Genomic DNA, 18568 nt, shown 5'->3' with positions numbered 1-18568 from the left:
GCCGATAATAGAGCAGCTACTCGCACGTAAAGAATAAAGACAAATGTTTAAGTCTGCCATTTGCAAGGAAAAAATTGTTCTCCCTGTCGGGCTCGAAAGGAGGATGGAGAGGGTGGTTACAAGTCGGAAACCTTGGGGCTGGAGGGAATTGTAGGGAAGGGACAAGGTTAGCAGTCGGAAACCTTTCTCCCCAATCCACTCCGGCGGGAGGGGAAATGGTTAGTAGTCTTCCCCCAATCCACTTCTGCAAGGGTTGTTATTTAAAGGAGCAGACTTGATATATACAGGGTGATGTGAAAAATAACACCCTTCCCATCAACCAGGAAGTTGATAGTTTGTTATAAGCTGTATCAGGTTTGAGTCCAGGCTATATGCTTGACAATCTGTTACTGGCGCATCTCTATAGTGAGGTCCACGTTATAATGGCAGTGGAGAGAGATGGGAGAACAACGTTGCCAATCCTTTGTTTTGTCAATGCCTTCTATAGACGATAGCTGATACAGGTTTCACTTTTTGTGTAGTTGAGAAGTTGATATTGTGGTAATTATTCATATTGAATGGAAAAGACTAAGAAATTGACAAAAAAACACTGATCTATTGATAATTAGAAAGACCGGTTTCGGTTATTACACCATTGTCAATCTCTGATAAACTAAAACTAAATACAAGAGCAGCAGAATTTATACTAGTAGGCGAGTACTGCTATTGGTCGAGGGCATGAACGCCTGCCATTGGCCTAGCTAGACAGTCTCCTCCCACTCAACGGTGTGACAAAATGGCGGCTTAAGCAACAGAATCACCATGATAATAAAATTTACTTTCAGTACAAAATAAGAACCAAGAAATCAAGTGTGAAAGATAATAAAACAAATAAATGTAAATGGAAAAACTATTGACTAATGTATGCTTAGAATTTTATGACAAAACTAAATTCGTAGTGTTGTATTGGTTGAAATGAATCTGGTCATTTAAACTATACTGGGAATTTTCCTTAATTACTCTTGTTATTTCTAAAGACTCTAGAGTATTCAAAGATCTGCCTTTGTTATTAACATGCAGAAACTAAACATTCTCCTTAACAGTGAACTTGTGATTATTTGTTATCAAATGTTCTGCAAAGTTAGATTCCCCATTTTGTTTATTCCAATCTCTGATGTGTTCTTTAATTCTACTTTTGAAACTTCTATCAGTCTGACCCACATAACAAGCATTACAATCATCACATTTAAGGAAAATTATAGGATTGTAATGCTTGTTATGGGGTCAGACTGGTAGAAGTTTCAAAAGTAGAATTACAGAACTCATCAGAGATTGGAATAAACAAAATGGGGAATCTAACTTTGCAGAACATTTGATAACAAATAATCACAAGTTCACAGTTAAGGAGAATGTTGAGTTTCTGCATGTTAATAACAAAGGCAGATCTTTGATTATTTTAGAGGCTTTAGAAATAACAAGAGTAATTAAGGAAAATTTGCAGTATAGTTTAAATGACCAGATTCATTTCAACCAATACAACACTACAAATTTATCTTTCACATTTGTTTTCTTGGTTCTTATTTTGTACTGAAAGTAAATTTTATTATCATGGCGATTCTGTTGCTTAAGCCGCCATTTTGTCACACCATTGAGTGGGAGGAGACTGTCTAGCTAGGCCAATGGCAGGCGTTCATGCCCTCGACCAATAGCAGTACTTGCCTATTAGTATAAATTTTGCTGCTCTTGTATTTAGTTTTAGTTTATCAGAGATTGACAATGGTGTAATAACCGAAACCGGTCTTTCTAATTATCAATAAATCAGTGGTTTTTTGACAATTTCTTAGTCTTTTTCATTCAATGATACAGGTTTATTGATGTAATATTAACTGTTCATTCTCGTTCAAAATAATCAATTATATTTTATTAAGCAGGAAATTATATTTTTCAAAAATTTCATAATTAATTTACAAAATAAAGATGAAATATTTTGTTAATCAAATATTAATTCCACATTGTTAGAAAACGTTCTGGCAACAGAGCAAAGCGAGAAAGAGATAGCTTTATCCGCTTTGTTGAAGGATAGACAGGGATAGCAACACCAGTGTTGATCAGATACTGTCATTATAGCGTGGACCTCTCCACAATCATGACTTTTTTGCATAACTATGCATCACAACTAGGAATCGTATCCTTATCACCAGCGATATATCATGACAAACACATAATATGGTATTCAATGCCATATATTATAGATGTCAATATTCGTGACATGACAAGGAATTGTATTGTTAAATCATTGTAAGATGAGATGGTGCATTGTCAATGGATGTCTGAGAAATACGTCTGTTGCTAATTTGAAGATGTTGCGCATGCAATGGAAAGAAAATTACAGTCGACCTGATTTTCTGGGTTTGAGTTAACACACAGAGTATAAACATGCACTTTCCTATACTTTTTGACCGAGCGAAGTGAGGTCTAAGATTCAAGTCGACGGTTTGGCATTTCTCTTTATGTTTAAATGTTTATATGTTGCGCATTTACGGCGAAACGCGGTAATAGATTTTCATGAAATTTGACAGGTATGTTCCTTTTTTAATTGCGCGTCGACGTATATAGAAGGTTTTTGGGAATTTTGAATTTCAAGGATAATATAAAAGGAAAAAGGAGCCTCCTTCATACGCCAATATTAGAGTACAAATCAGACTATAGAATTATTCATCATATAGATTGCCTCTGCAAGAAGTTAAGAAAAATAATATTCAAGTTCAAAATGCTGAGAACAATTATAGACGAGAAGCGCATGAATATGGTCTACTATTCCTTAGTTCAGTCTTTGCTTACCTATGGAATTGTGGGATGGGGAGGAACAAACTACGTTCACCTCGACCCCCTTATAAAAGTGCAAAAACTAATAATTAAAATAATCAAGCAGAAGCCACCTTGTTATCCATAAGACCAGCTCTACAATGAGTTTGGTGTGATGAACGCAAGACAACTCTACTCCCTAGAAATTATTTGCAGACTGCACAAGAACCCAGAAAGCTTTCAAAACAGAAACCTACTTATCATGAACGTGGCTAGGAAGGCCACATACCAATGATACTTCAACCACCTAGTACCAAAACTCCACAATTTACTTCCTGTACACATCAAGATAATAGAAAACTCAAGAAAATTTAAATGTGCCGTTAAAAACTGGATCACAACAACTGGAAGACATAATATAGAAAACATAATTTCGAACAATATGTGAGCTCACTTACCCAATGTATTTGCTCCCCCACTCTAAATTTAATTGTATTACTACTACACCTGCTCTAGAACATGGGTTTCCCATAGTTGAATAGGTTAATTTCCGAAAAAATGCAATATTTTTATATTTGTAGTAGATTTCATATATTGTATTTTTGAATATTATGTACATTTTATTGATTAGATTGTTTATTTTTATATTAATGGGAATAAAATGTATATGATAATTAAATCTTGTTTAAGCATGATCTGATCAAATAAATAGCTAGTGTATCAGTGTGGATGTGCTTATGGTTTGGGACGTCGTTATAACTGCGCGAGGTCCACTGTTCACAGAACTACTAGTAACTAAAATAACATAGTATTGTCTCTCGAACTTTCTCTGCTTTGAACTCGGGCCAGTATGTCTTAAAGGAGATAAGCTTTTGATGTCAGCATTTTTGATACACCAACCCGAACAGCCATAGCCGTTTTCACACCGATATCTCGCCGACACGACATACAGACAGGATTCACTCTGATGGACAGTATAAGAGGAGGCTGCGGTTTATAACTGCGCGAGATCTACTGTTCACAGAGCTACTTGTCTATAGGGCTACTACAATAATTGATAGATTTAATTGATGATACAGAATTTGGTGACCGTGAATTTTTATTTCTAATGAGCATGAACATTATGAACTCTTTAATAAAAAATACAGAGATATTCAGATTCAGATTCAGACACCTTTATTCATGTGTTCAACAAAACAAAATTCAACTTACGTTCTAGAGTTGAAAGTAAATACCAATAGCATTAAAATAACATGGTGAATCATGTTAACTTGAAGAGTTCTACAATATTATTGAGCAAGAGAAATGATAAAATTTTCGAAACTTAAGAGTCTGTAATGTTTCCACATGAAACGGTGAAGTTTGGACCTTAAGAAGTCCATTCTCAGAGAGCGTATCGAGGATACCCTCCCCTTCAGCACTTAACCATAGCTAAAGAAAGTTGAAAATTCAAACGAAATAATTATGTCTAAGCATATTATTATTCATTAGCGTATGGCACATAATTATATATAGATGCACACAAACACATAGGTAGTCAAAGAAAAATCAGGTAATGAGACCGTTGTCAGGTTAATAAAAAATTGTAAAAATATCAAATTTTGATGTCGAGGTTGTCAATGTAGTGTAGTGATTGTGGAGAAGGCGAGATAAAATCATTCAAATCGCCTTGGTAGGCAAGTATATTACAATTTCTGATGATGTGCTTCATCGTCTGTCTAGCCTCTCCACAATCACAAACAGGGGAAGGTAAACTGCCCCAGTCATTAAGAGAGGCCCCGCATCTCCGTGGCCAGTCCTAACCCTGTTGAGGGCTGCCCAAGTCCGTCTTGGCAGTTCAAATTCAGCCACATTTACACCAACTGAGTATCCAAAGGGGGTTTTTTCCATCCACTCTTCCTCCCAGCTTGCTCTCATGGAAAAATTTTCATCGCTCAGTTGCTCTGCCATGCTCATGGGAGAATGCCTTGACTTTAACCGATCACCCAAATCCAGAAGATCTCCATGGATTGGAAGTGCCCTGTTACTCTTAATCTTTTAGTATTCATGAACAAGAACAGAAGATCCACGCAGCCCCTGCGAAGCAATATGTCTAAGCATAAAAAACTAAGACTCTAAATATAAATAAGCCTTCTTCTTCTTCTTCTTGCAAACAAGGATTAGGCTTTAACCTGTTCCGACTCACATCTAGCCAATTATTCAAATAAACATAAAAAATTGCCACCGCTTGCGTGGTCTGCCAACATCTCTTTTGCCTACTGGCTGATAATAGTTATAGACTTTAAATGTTATTCTTTCAGCTGACATTCTTTGAACATGCTCCCTCCATTGATGCCGATTCTCCGTAACTCTTTCATTCATGGTGCAGATTTTCAATTCTTTCCTAATATCTTCATTCCTGAAATGATCTCTTCTGTCACATCCCTTGGTTCTTCGGAGAAATCTCATCTCGGCTGCCTACACTCTACTTTCAAGTGGCTTCGTAGTGACCCATGATTCACTACCATAGAGGAGGACTGGAGCGGCCATTACCTTATAAAATTTCATAATTGTAAATGTTCTAGCTTTTTTACCCAACGTCCTGCTGATATTTCCACATATCATTTGGAACTTTCCTATTTTCTTCTCAATATCTAATTCATCTTTGTAACTAATGTCACTTCCTAGATATGTATATTGAGAACCTTGTTCCAACACTGTATTGTTGATAACAATTTTCGATCTGTCCGGATATTTGCCTCTGAATGCCATAATTTTAGTTTTCTTAGTGGATATTTTTAAATTATATTTCTGACCTATTTCATTGTGGATATGGACTGATCTTTGGAGGTCATTTTCATTGTCCTGCACTATCCAGAAATCATCAGCAAATAACAATGCATTCAGGTGAACGTTCTTTTCAAGTTCTATTCCTAAACCTACTCTACATTTCCATATAAATAAGTGAAAACCCAAATCATAGAAACGATAAATCATTCAGAGTTGAATCAATTAACAGAAAAGAGTAGTTAATAATAGATAGATAGATAGAGAGAGAGATAGAGAAAGAGAGGGCGTGAGAGTACAAGAGAGAATGAGTGAGTGAGTTCAAGAGAAGAACGTTCCCTTAAAAATTTAGAAATAATTGGAGGCTCTGTGAATATTTCATCATTAATCCACATTGTACCTATTACACTTTGATTAAACAAGATGGCCGCAATTGGACCATGTTGATTCGGCCTGTGACTTGGGAGGAGGCAGCCATCTTGGGTAGTAAACTCACCAATAATAATAGAAGGGGCAACGCTGAACCCTTTGTGATTTTAATGCTGCACCATCTGACGCTGTGGAATTATTGCTTGGGTCGTTCCTCCAGTATAAATGAACATTATAATTTATGTTTGATGAGGGGATACTATAGTCGGGTCCACTTTATAATGGCAGTGGAGAAAGATAGTAGAACAACGTTGCCGATACTCTGTCTTGTCAATGCCTTCTATAGACGGTAGCTGATACAGGTTTATTGATGCAATATTAACTGTTCATTCTCATTTTAGATAATCAATTATATCTTATTAAGCAAGAAATTATATTTTTCATAATGAATTTTCATATTTAAGATGGAATATTTCGTAAATTAATTATTAACTCTACATTGTTAAAAGACGATCTGGCAACAGATCAAAGCGAGAAAGAGATAGCACTATCCGCATTGTTGAATGATAGACAAGGGTATAGTGAGGTCCACGTTATAATGGCAGTTCAGAAAGATAGGAGAAAAACGTTGCCAAGTCTCTCCATTTTGTCACTGACAGACTGACTGTACACAGCTGTTACTCAATTCATCCCATTAAATTTGATCTAATAATAATTATCATTTCCTTGATAAAATAATCAATTTAATGTCAAATTAATCAGGAATATATATTTTTCATAATTTGATTCAAAAATTTGCTTCCATAACTGAGATCAGATTTTATTTTCATACAAACCTGAAATGGCAGCTAATTTAAAAAGCTGTGATATACCAATCTGAATTTCAAAACAACAGAAATTAAGTTAATTGGTAGGCATTCTATTCCAATTTCTTTTAAAAATTATTGAAAAATTTAAATCCTATTCAAAATAAGTAATTTAAATGGGAATACTTCTTAAATAACCTTTTAATATTATTTATACCGGTACGAGTAGGTCTAACCTATACGTGTAGGCTGACTGAAGCATGGATGAAGTCTAGGATGGTTAGTTATAAACTTTCAAAATGTCAATTCAGGTATTTTAATTTGTGTTTCTCATACAGTAATGTCTAAAAATTATTCAATTGTTCCAAAAATACATTTTAAATCAATTATACGACTTGTGAACTAGAGTATTTTGATAGAATGTTGAAAAAAATGGCGGCTGAGAATTGTTTGTCTACTTTTGTACAGTCACTGTCAAAAGTAACAATAAAATATTCTGGCAAACAGACAACATTGCAAAGCTAGAGAGAAATAGCGTTATCTGTTTTGTTGTATGATAGAAAAGGACAGCAACAGTATTGTCAATTCTACACTGCCATTATAACGTGTACCTCACTATAAAAACGTGACTTTAAATTTTCAAAATCGCCACAAATACTTTTCGGTTTATCGCTGAGTGTGGGTCTCATGAATCTGGCACTTGTGATACATAAATGTTACAATTCTAGATTGTACACTGTTATGTTGGAACTTGTCAGCTATTTATTCATTTATTTAACAATTCAGAATTACTCAACTTACAGAAAAGTACCAGCACAGGCTTATAAGCCCAAAACGGTTCCAATTCTAATTTATATACAACAGTCCAAATGTAGCTAGGTTATGTGTCACTTAACATTCTTCAATTACACATTCAATTTACAATTCAAAACACACAAAAATCATTTTTAAATTTGAAAAATATTTCTAAATTAAATTCAAATTTAAATTTATCCCTCAAAAACATAAACAATTATAATATTATAACATCTAAGAATAATACAAGAAAAATACTATTAAATATATAAAATAATCCCAAAACTGCAGTATGTCCATCTATGTTTAAGGAGTAGCCTACAAGGTAAAACCTGTGCGTAGATCTAAGTTGCAGTAATATATTTATTCAATAAAAACTAAGAAATCAAACCAAATTAAGAACAGAGATTAGTGGAATTTACACACAAATATAATTTTGTAGATTAGTAGATGATGAAATTAGATAAAAATTAGTAACACACAATAATTATTATTCAATGATAAAAAAACAAAACATAAAACAAGAAACAGTTGGTGCCTAGGAGATTTTTTCTTCAGTTTTATTTGATCTTATCCATTCCTCAATCTTGCAATTTAGATTTTTGCTCCAGCTTGTATCGGCAACTAAATGAGTAGGAACAAGATTTATTATCATCTGTGATAAGTAAGTGAATTGTCTTCTACATACATTCAAATCCATCCTCTCTTGATGGAATGTTTCTCCAGTAGGACGTAAATTTTAATTCAAGTTTATTTCACGAAGAAGAATTTTATTTTTATTATTTTTAATATATATTATCAAATTTTTTATGTACAGCTGTCGAACAGTTAGTACTTTGAATTCATTGAAAATATCGCTTGTAGGATAAAGTCTGGGTTTGCCTAGAATTGTTTTAATAATATATTTTTGAATAATTATGAATTAAACTAGTAGTTCTGTGAACAGTAGACCTCACGCCGTATTCTCATCCACAAGTACCTGATTGAAACTATAGACCTTATGGAAATACATCAATAGACTGGCTTCTCCACACATCTGTGTAATCACTTGTCAGCTGATTTATGATGATAATTCTATAGTCTGATTTTACTTTCCTTGCCCTATTACCATAGGGAAGGAAAGTATTGCTTTCCAAAAAAAATTAAGGTACCCCAATTTCTAAATTTCTATCCGTTTCAAGGTCCCCTGAGTCCAAAAAAGTGATTTTTGGGTATTGGTCTGTATGTGTGTGTGTGTGTGTGTGTGTGTGTGTGTGTGTGTGTGTGTGTGTGTGTGTGTATGAGTGTATGTGCGTCTGTGTACACGATATCTCGTCTCCCAATCAACGGAATGACTTGAAATTTGAAATTTGAGGTCCTTACACTATAAGTATCCGACACGAACAATTTCAATCGAATGCAATTCAAGATGGCGGCTAAAATGGCGAAAATTTTGTCAAAAACAGGGTTTTTCGTGATTTTCTCGAAAACGGCTCCAACGATTTTGATCAAATTTGTACCTAAAATAGTAATTGATAAGCTCTATCAACTGTCACAAGTCCCATATCTGTAAAAAATTTTAGGAGCTCCGCCCCATCTATGCAAAGTTTGATTATACATTCCCAATTATCAGGCTTCAGATACAATTTAAACAAAAAAAATCGAGTGGAAATTGAGCATGAAAATCTCTATAACTTAATTGATGTTTAGTAACATTTTCAATTAAAATTGAAAATAAGCTCGAAATTCCAGAAAACGTGATTATTCAATTGCAAACTGTTGATTCTATTAAATGATTCACTATGAAGCGATAGCAGACCTCGTATGTCTCCAGCGTTATAGTCCTGTCACCAGCTGGCTTGGATCTTTGAATAGTAGACTTGAGAAGCGCGGAAACACTAGCGTCAGGTGATAAATTTTCATAACGGCAAGGAAAGTTGTGTGAGTGTGCCACACCAGATTTATTAATATATATATTACTAGCCGTCAGGCTCGCTTCGCTCGCCATATCCGTTTAGCCAGACGTTTAGTCTGGACCCCCGACTGGATCGTCCAAGAATGAGATCAGTAGGCTCGTGTCGCTCGCCTGCATTTTCATTTGAGCATTTTTTCATATATGTTAGAACAATCCAGTCGGGGGTCCAGACTAAACGTCTGGCTAAACGGATATGGCGAGCGAAGCGAGCCTGACGGCTAGTAATATAATATTCCCAGGATTGAAGTAGCAGTGCCCAATCAATTTTTCCGTGATAAATGCATTTAAATCTTCAACTTGATGCCAACCTAACAAAGTCAACTCAACTCAATGCCAACCTGACAAAATTATTAATTTAGTTGCCAGTTAACAACTGTTTCGAAGAGGTACTCTATCTAGATTATAGTTCTATAGTAGCATAGCCACCTCTAATACAAGGCCCCGGCCTACGATATTGCAACGTTGCAGTGTAGGCCTAGAATCTGATCATGATTGGTGAAAAATATTTTCAAAAATACCAGCTGATTTTTCTCACCAATCATGTATTAGATTCTAGGCCTACACTGCGACGTTGCAATATCGTAGGCCGGGGCCTTGTATTAGAGGTGGCGATGATAGTAGCATATGATATGGAAATTTCAACTATAATTAAGAGATTGGGAGAAAAAAATATACATGCTAAAAGACAAACCTTAAACCCTTAAAAACATCCCTTAGAGTTAAAATATTGCCAAAAGATTCCTTAGTGCGCCTCTAAAGGGCCAACTGAACATACCTACCAAATTTGAACGTTTTTGGTCCGGTAGATTTTTGGTTATGTGAGTGAGTGAGTGAGTGAGTCAGTCAGTCAGACAGTCAGTCAGTTAGTGAGTGAGTGCCATTTCGCTTTTATATATATAGAAGATCAAGTTTTTTATGTATAGCTGTCGAACAGTTAGTACTTTGAATTCATTGAAAAGATCGTTTGTAAGATAAAGTCTGGGTTTGCCTAGAATTGTTTTAATAATATATTTTTGAATTATGAATTAAATTATAAATTAAATCAATCACAATTAATTGGAAAATTCCAAACTTTGAAAAAACTATAAAATGTTGAGACCGAAAAGACAAACACACTATTTAGAACTATCACAGCTAATAAACTCAAACGTTAGAAAAAAATTGAATTCAAGTAAACTTGACCAATATAGACGCAACTTTACTGGTGCAACCCGTAGCTCATGTTGTCCGTTGAGTATATGGAATTGAAATAAGTTAACTCGCGCAGAGCTAATAGAGCAATGAAGCGTTCTCCAAGTGTGAAATAATTGTTTCAATACTGCCTCAAACATGAAATAATCTAATAGACTGCGCAATAAAACTGAGTGGAATTGCATCTCAGACTACTTACTAAAAAGCCGGAGCAGATTGAGTTGATGGGCAAAGTTTGACTGGCGGCATTAAACGACTCCGAGACGGAATTCAATGTGGAGTTTTCGATTAACTGAGAGTCGGTTAAAATGAGGACGTACAAACTCGTAGAATAATAATGCACACAACTTTACGCAGCTGTTGTAAAGAGTTTCAGAGTTTTGACAACTGTTCAAATTTGATTGCCACTCCAAAACAAATGTGCCAAGTTAACAGTTTTCTGAAGGAGAGGGAATGCGTAGAGCGCCTGCTTAGAGAGACAGAATCAGAGGATAAGAGCAAGTGTGAAGGAAATCCTTAAAGAGCGTCGGTTGAAAATCAACAATTTTGGAGTTAAAAATTTACAGCTCTATTGAAAAGTTGAAAATTGGAAGCTAAGAATTTCAATTGTTAAATAGACAGCCTAAGGGCCATATGCCCTAAAAAATACCCTAAAAAATTAATATTATTAATAAAAATACACATCAATTTACCCGTCGCACAATCCCTTATTGACCGAGCGAAGTGAAGTCTAAAGGTGCGTACAGACTGTCGCTCTGCTCCGCAACCGAACGTCACTCCAGCAGAGCGATTGATGATCGACCGGGGAGCAAGAGTGGTTCGACCGGGGAACGCGAGAAGATCTAACATCTTCCATAACATTCATGATGGATGCGACTGCAGAGCGGGGGCGGAGCGACTGCGAACGATGGAGGTACGAGGGCGGTACGAGGGCGGAGCGTGCTCGGTGCGGATTGGAAGCGCGTATATATGTACGCAGCTTTAGATTCAAGTCGACGGTTTGGCATTTCTCTTAATGTTTATATGTTGCGCATTTACGGCGAAACGGGGTAATAGATTTTCATGAAATTTGACAGGTATGTTCCTTTTTTAATTGCGCGTCGACATATATACAAGGTTTTTGGAAATTTTGCATTTCAAGGATAATATAAAAGGAAAAAGGAGCCTCCTTCTTACGTCAATATTAGAGTAAAAATCAGACTATAGAATTATTTCATCATAAATCAGCTGACAAGTGATTATACAGATGTGTGGAGAAGCCAGTTTATTGCTGTAATTCCATAAGGTCTATAGTTTCAATCAGGTACTTGTGGATGAGAATACTGTGTGAGGTCTACTGTTCAGAGAACTACTAGTATTGTGGTAGTTATTCATATTAAATACAAATACTAAGAAATTGTCAAAAACCACAGATTTAAATCTCTTAGTATTTTTATTTAATTTGAAATTGTATATTAAAATGAGTGATTGTATATTAAGACGATTTAAGAAGGGAGATAAAATATATTTCAACAAAATAAGAGGACATAGTCTGCGAGCTTGGGATATCAATATTATTATCGACGAATTGATAGAGAGAAAGGTTCTCGATGTAGTTCTATAAATTAGCAATTTTTCGAAAAATAAAATATTAAGAAAACAGGAAAAACTCAAGAGAAGGTGCATTTAATTGGGGAAAAGCAAAGTTATTAAAGTGAGGTCCACGTTATAATGACAGTGGGGAAAGATAGAAGAATCACGTTGCCGATCATCTGTCTTGTCAATGCCTACTATATACAGTAGCTCATACTGGTTTATTACAGGTTTGTGTTGTTGCTAATGATGAAACGATGCATTTAATTGGGGAAAAGCAAAGTTACTAGTAGAAAATTTGAATCAAATTGAAGATTTATGACTCAAGTACAAATCCAGGTAGAAATATTGAGACACTATAAAACTGTTCAATCTCGTTTAAAATAATCAATTATATTTTATTAAGCAAGAAATTATATTTTCCAATAATTTCATAATTAGGATGGAATATTTTGTTAATTAATTATCAATTCTGCATTCTTAAAAGACGATCTGACAACAGAGCAAAGCGAAAAAGAGATAGCGCTATTCGCTTTGTTGAATGATAGACGAGGATAGCAATACCATTGCTAATCAAACACTGCCATTATAACGTGGACCTCACTATAGCAAAGAATTTTAATGAAATAGATGATTTGTGAGATGAGCACAAATTTAGGTAAAGATATTGAGACCCTATAAAACTGGAAACAAAGGGGGGAAATTAATATAAGCACAGAATTACAAGAGTTATAGGAGTTTTCTCTGATACAAGGCTGTGCAAAGGCTAAAAATAAACTTTCTACTCATTATATTTTTCAAAGTTTTTCGATTTGTATATCATCAAGCTATCAAAATGAAAAAGTTTTCTCGGGAAAACATTTTTTTCTGATCATTAATTTTTGAGATATGAGCGCCTTAAGTTTAAAATTTTGGGACAGAACATTTTAAATTCGGTAAGAGATAAATCCATGAGATTTAGAAGATGGATTCTTCATGGTATTGTTGATCTAGTAAAACAAAAATTTTCTGAAAATATCAATTTTTAAGATAGTTATTCAATTTACTAAAAATAACTTTTAGTTGGGTAAATTTTGGTAAATTGAATAACTTTTTCAAAAATTTATATTTTCAGAAAACTTTTGTTTTACTAGATCAACAATACCATGAAAAATCCATCCTCTAAATCTCATGGATTAATATCTCACCGAATTTGAAATGTTCTGTCCAAAAATTCAAACTTCAGGGCCTCATATCTCAAAAATTAATTTTCAGAAAAAATGATTTCCTGAGAAAACTTTTTCATTTTGATAGCCTAGCTTGATGATATTATACAAATCGAAAAACTTTGAAAAATATCACGAGTATCACAAAGTTTATTTTTAGTCTTTGCACAGCCATAAATTATAATAACATGAGTTCGGGAGAGAATAAAAGGGAGAAAGGGAATTTACACAAAGTGTTGAAGCTGATGAAGAGGGAAAAAGAGAAATTAGAATGAAGAGTTACCGATCGAGAAGAGAATCGAATCGAGAGTGTGTCTGTGGAAGGAGCAGGATCAGGTGGTATATGGGGAAAGCGAACTCTTGAATATTAATGGACATACAACAGATTTTCATTAGAGAAAATAGTAGAAAAGGAAATTGAAAAGGCGGCTCTCGGCACTTCTCTTTTTGCCCTCTTTCGCCAATATACTTGTCAAGCGAGAGTGGGAGAAAGAAGGGGAATAACTCGAGGTTCAACTGTGGGAGAAAGAGGAATAAATCGAGGTTTAACAGTGGAAGAAAGATGGAGAATAGCTCGAGTTTCAACAGTGTGAGAAAGAGGAATAACTTGAGGTTTAACAGTGGGAGAAAGAGGAATAACACGAGCCTCAACATGTGGAAGAAAGATGGAAAATAACTAGAGGTTCAACAGTGGGAAAAAGGAGAATAACTCGAGTTTCAACAGTGGGAGAAAGAAGGAGAATGGACAATTGAAAGAGGAGGAGGAGAGAGACATTGCAACCAGGAAAGAACCGGACTACTTAATTAGACTGTGCAATCCTTTCCCCTCTCACTTTCTCCCTATCTACCATCCTTTATCGGTCAAGACGAGTGTGTAAATTCGAGAGCAATCGGTAGACATGACTCAAACGGTCTAAAGGGGAAATTGGGTGCTTAGTCTGGCGAAGTAAACTGCTTTGAAAATCAGTTAAATGTGATAAATTTGATTACAAAATTAATGTATCCGGTACAACATATAAGAGGTACTGGGTTGATCGATACTTGCAATAATATCATAAGACACAGACAAGCGGTGGGGTGTGAACAATCTTATATGAATGAATAAATAAATAAATATTTTATTGGTCATAAATATTCCCAGGATACATAGACCATGTCAGACAATAAGAGGTTATTTTTTTTTAACTATTAGAAAAATCTGGTGTGGTACACTCACACAACTTTCCTTGCTCATTGATCTATAAGCCTCATTCTTAAACGAGGATAATCTAGGGGAATAACATTATGCCGATTGGCGGCTAAATAATTTTATTAAAACTACGATATACTATTGTTTTTTGTTTTCAGAGTATATTTTCCTTTGTTTGAATTATGAAATTTGAGGACTTTTTAAAAGTTGTCAAAACAGCTGTTCTACAAATAAAATATCGACGTGTGTTCTTTTGAATAAACTGCTCTACCCACCTACCTCAAGCACGAGAAGGAGTTACAAAGTAAATTTCTCAAGGATGGGGTGGACCCCTGTTAGTTTCTCAGGGAGGAGACTCATGCTAGTTAATAGAGCTGATAATAAATAGTTATATCCTGTATAGAAAGGGTATGAATTTGAAAGAAATCGGTCAAGTCATTTTTGAGAAAATCGTGAAAAACATGGTTTTTTAGTGATTATCCGCCATTTTTCTCAAGAATATTACGGAGCTCCTGCAATTTTCCCAGAAATGAGACTCATGTCAGTTGATAGGGCTTATAAATAGCTATCCATGGTATAGATTTGAAGAAAATCGTTAAAGCCGTTTTCAATAAAACCCAGAAAAACATGGTTTTTTAGTCATTATCCGTCATTTTTCTCAAGAATATTACAGAGCTCTTGCAATTTTCCCAGAAATGAGACTCATGTCAGTTGATAGGGCTTATAAATAGCTATCCATGGTATAGATTTGAAGAAAATCGTTAGAGCCGTTTGTGAGAAAATCGTGAAAAACATGGTTTTTTAGTAATTTTCCGCCATTTGTTCCGCCATCTTGAATTGAATTTCATTGAATTTTTTATTGTCGGATCCTCATGGTATAAGGACCTTAAGTTTAAAATTTCAAGTTAATCGGTTAATTGGAAATGGAGTTATCGTGTTTACAGACACCACACACACACACCACACACACACACACACACACACCACACACACACACACACACACCACACACACACACACACACCACACACACACACACACACACACACACACACACACACCACACACACACACACACACACACACACACACAACACACACACACACACACCACACACACACACACACACACACACACACACACACACACCACACACACACACACCACACACACACACACACACACCACACACACACACAACACACACACACACACACAACACACACACACACACACACACACACACCACACACACACACACACACACACACACCACACACACACACACACACACACACAACACACACACAACACACACACAACACACACACACACACACACAACACACACACACACACACACACACACACAGACCAACACCCAAAAATCATGTTTTTGGACTCAGGGGACCTTGAAACGTATGAAAACTTGAAATTAGGGTATCTTAATTTTTTTGGAAATAAATACTTTCCTTACCTATGGTAATAGGGCAAGGAAAGTAAAAATATACTAATATACGAATTAATATGATGTACAGTATGATGTAACACTTAACTTCAGTCAATCTCAAAATATTCATTAACAGTGTACAAGCACTTAAAAACTAATAATTTTTTCAATACCCGCTTAAAATGGCTGAGTGGCAGCTGCTTGAAAAGGTCGGGAGTGTGATTATTTTTATTTTTATTATTCATTATTAAGTTGATAATGTTTTTACCTTGTTAATTATACTTTGATTATCTGATCACACAACTGGATACGTGATCAGTATAATTTCCAAGATACTATTTAATTTCTACTTTGTAATTGTAATTTGAGGAGGAAATAAATTCATTTATTCATTTATTCATTATTCGATTTAACAGACACTAGCTTACCCGGCGAACTTCGTACCGCCGAAAAGTCATTTTATCTCATGTCAAACTTGACTTTATTTGGTTAATCATGAAATTTATCTGACAATCAATATTTTTATTTACATCTCAATACGGACTTCCTATGAACTTAAAACTACCGTTTCAATACCAGTAAACATTTTTATCACAGAGTGATGTGTTTATTACAGCTGGTAAGTTTATATGCTAAATCATATTATCACTACATGATCATGAATCATGATGATCTTCCCGTTCTACGTTAGCCGCTCGGCCGACAATTTCAAAAACATAGGTCTGTAAAATGGACTAATATATAATTATTATCAGCCCCCCTATTAAAATTTCTGGTCAGAAACCATCCCCAATATTCACGCCACTTATTCCCAAAGTTTCATGCCGTTCTGTCAAGTAGTTCTCGAGTCTATAAGGAACAAACTAACACACAAACAGACATTCATTTTTATATATAGAGAAATAAAAAACATTTTTCTGTCATTTTGTTTGGGTGTACTGCTGAACTCAATGTACCTAGAATACATTTTATTCTAGGTGCCATGGCTGAACTCTTAGTTTTTTACTGTGTCTAGTCTTGAAGTGATGAAAGTTACTGTTTGTGTAATACCTGTCTAAATTGCTATGAACATAAAATATAACATAGAGAACATAGTGATCAATATTATTCATAGTAGGGTAACAAAAAGCAGCTTGCAGTATGTATTAAATGGGACATTGGAAATTATTCTCACTGTCTTTTTTTGAGAATAAAGATTGATTGTTCAAATTCACAAAATATAGAATAAAAATACTTGATACAGATGGAATTAAATAGAGAATGCATTTATTCAAATGCTATTAATAGACTATATAATTATCATTTAACGAAAATCCTAAATAAATGCTGCAAATCACCCCTAAGACCTCTGCTACTGCAGACATTGACAACAGGGTTAACAGCTAGATGGAAATTCGATGAGAACTACTATCCAAAAATTAGTTGCCAGCCCGGGAATCGAACCCGGTACCTCCCAATTGCCAGTGAGGAATGCTTGCCCTTACACCAAACTGACAATCTCTGGATTGCAGCGCTCATTTTATACGAAGCCACAGCGGCCAACCAGTTACAGATGGAATTAAATTAATGCATTCTCTATTTAATTCCACCTGTAACTGGTTGGCCGCTGTGGCTTCGTATAAAATGAGCGCTGCTATCCAGAGATTGTCAGTTTGGTGTAAGGGCAAGCATTCCTGACTGGCAATTGGGAGGTACCGGGTTCGATTCCCGGGCTGGCAACTAATTTTTGGATAGTAGTTCTCATCGAATTTCCATCTAGCTGTTAACCCTGTTGTCAATGTCTGTAGTAGCAGAGCTCTTCGGGCTGATTTGCAGCATTTATTTAGGATTTTCGTTAAATAATAATTATATATTAGCATTTTTTGAATAAATGCATTCTCTATTTAATCCCATCTGTAACTGGTTGGCCGCTGTGGCTTCGTATAAAATGAGCGCTGCTATCCAGAGATTGTCAGTTTGGTGTAAGGGCAAGCATTCCTGACTGGCAATTGGGAGGTACCGAGTTCGATTCCCGGGCTGGCAACTAATTTTTGGATAGTAGTTCTCATCGAATTTCCATCTAGCTGTTAACCCTGTTGTCAATGTCTGCAGTAGCAGAGGTCTTCGGGGTGATTTGCAGCATTTATTTAGGATTTTCGTTAAATAATAATAATTGTATATTAATTAACACTTTTTGAATAAATGCATTCTCTATTTAATTCCATCTGTAACTGGTTGGCCGCTGTGGCTTCGTATAAAATGAGCGCTGCTATCCAGGGATTGTCAGTTTGGTGTAAGGGCAAGCATTCCTGACTGGCAATTGGGAGGTACCGGGTTCGATTCCCGGGCTGGCAACTAATTTTTGGATAGTAGTTCTCATCGAATTTCCATCTAGCTGTTAACCCTGACACAATGTCTGCAGTAGCAGAGGTCTTCGGGGTGATTTGCAGCATTTATTTAGGATTTTCGTTAAATAATAATTATAGTTAAAAATACTTGAATTTCTGA

General features: G+C 35.3%; 1 protein-coding gene across 1 annotated transcript in view; it reads left to right on the top strand.

Moving 5' to 3' along the window:
• The window catches only part of LOC111050819 (lachesin-like), a gene marked incomplete in the record, with an annotated part of 415558 nt that overhangs the window by 373364 nt on the left and 23626 nt on the right, over positions 1 to 18568 (top strand).

Source organism: Nilaparvata lugens, chromosome 2 (assembly GCF_014356525.2).
Source record: "Nilaparvata lugens isolate BPH chromosome 2, ASM1435652v1, whole genome shotgun sequence".
In the NCBI taxonomy this organism is placed as follows: domain Eukaryota; kingdom Metazoa; phylum Arthropoda; class Insecta; order Hemiptera; family Delphacidae; genus Nilaparvata; species Nilaparvata lugens.
Note: the sequence above shows the minus strand (reverse complement) of the source record. Positions and strands in the feature narration are given on the sequence as shown.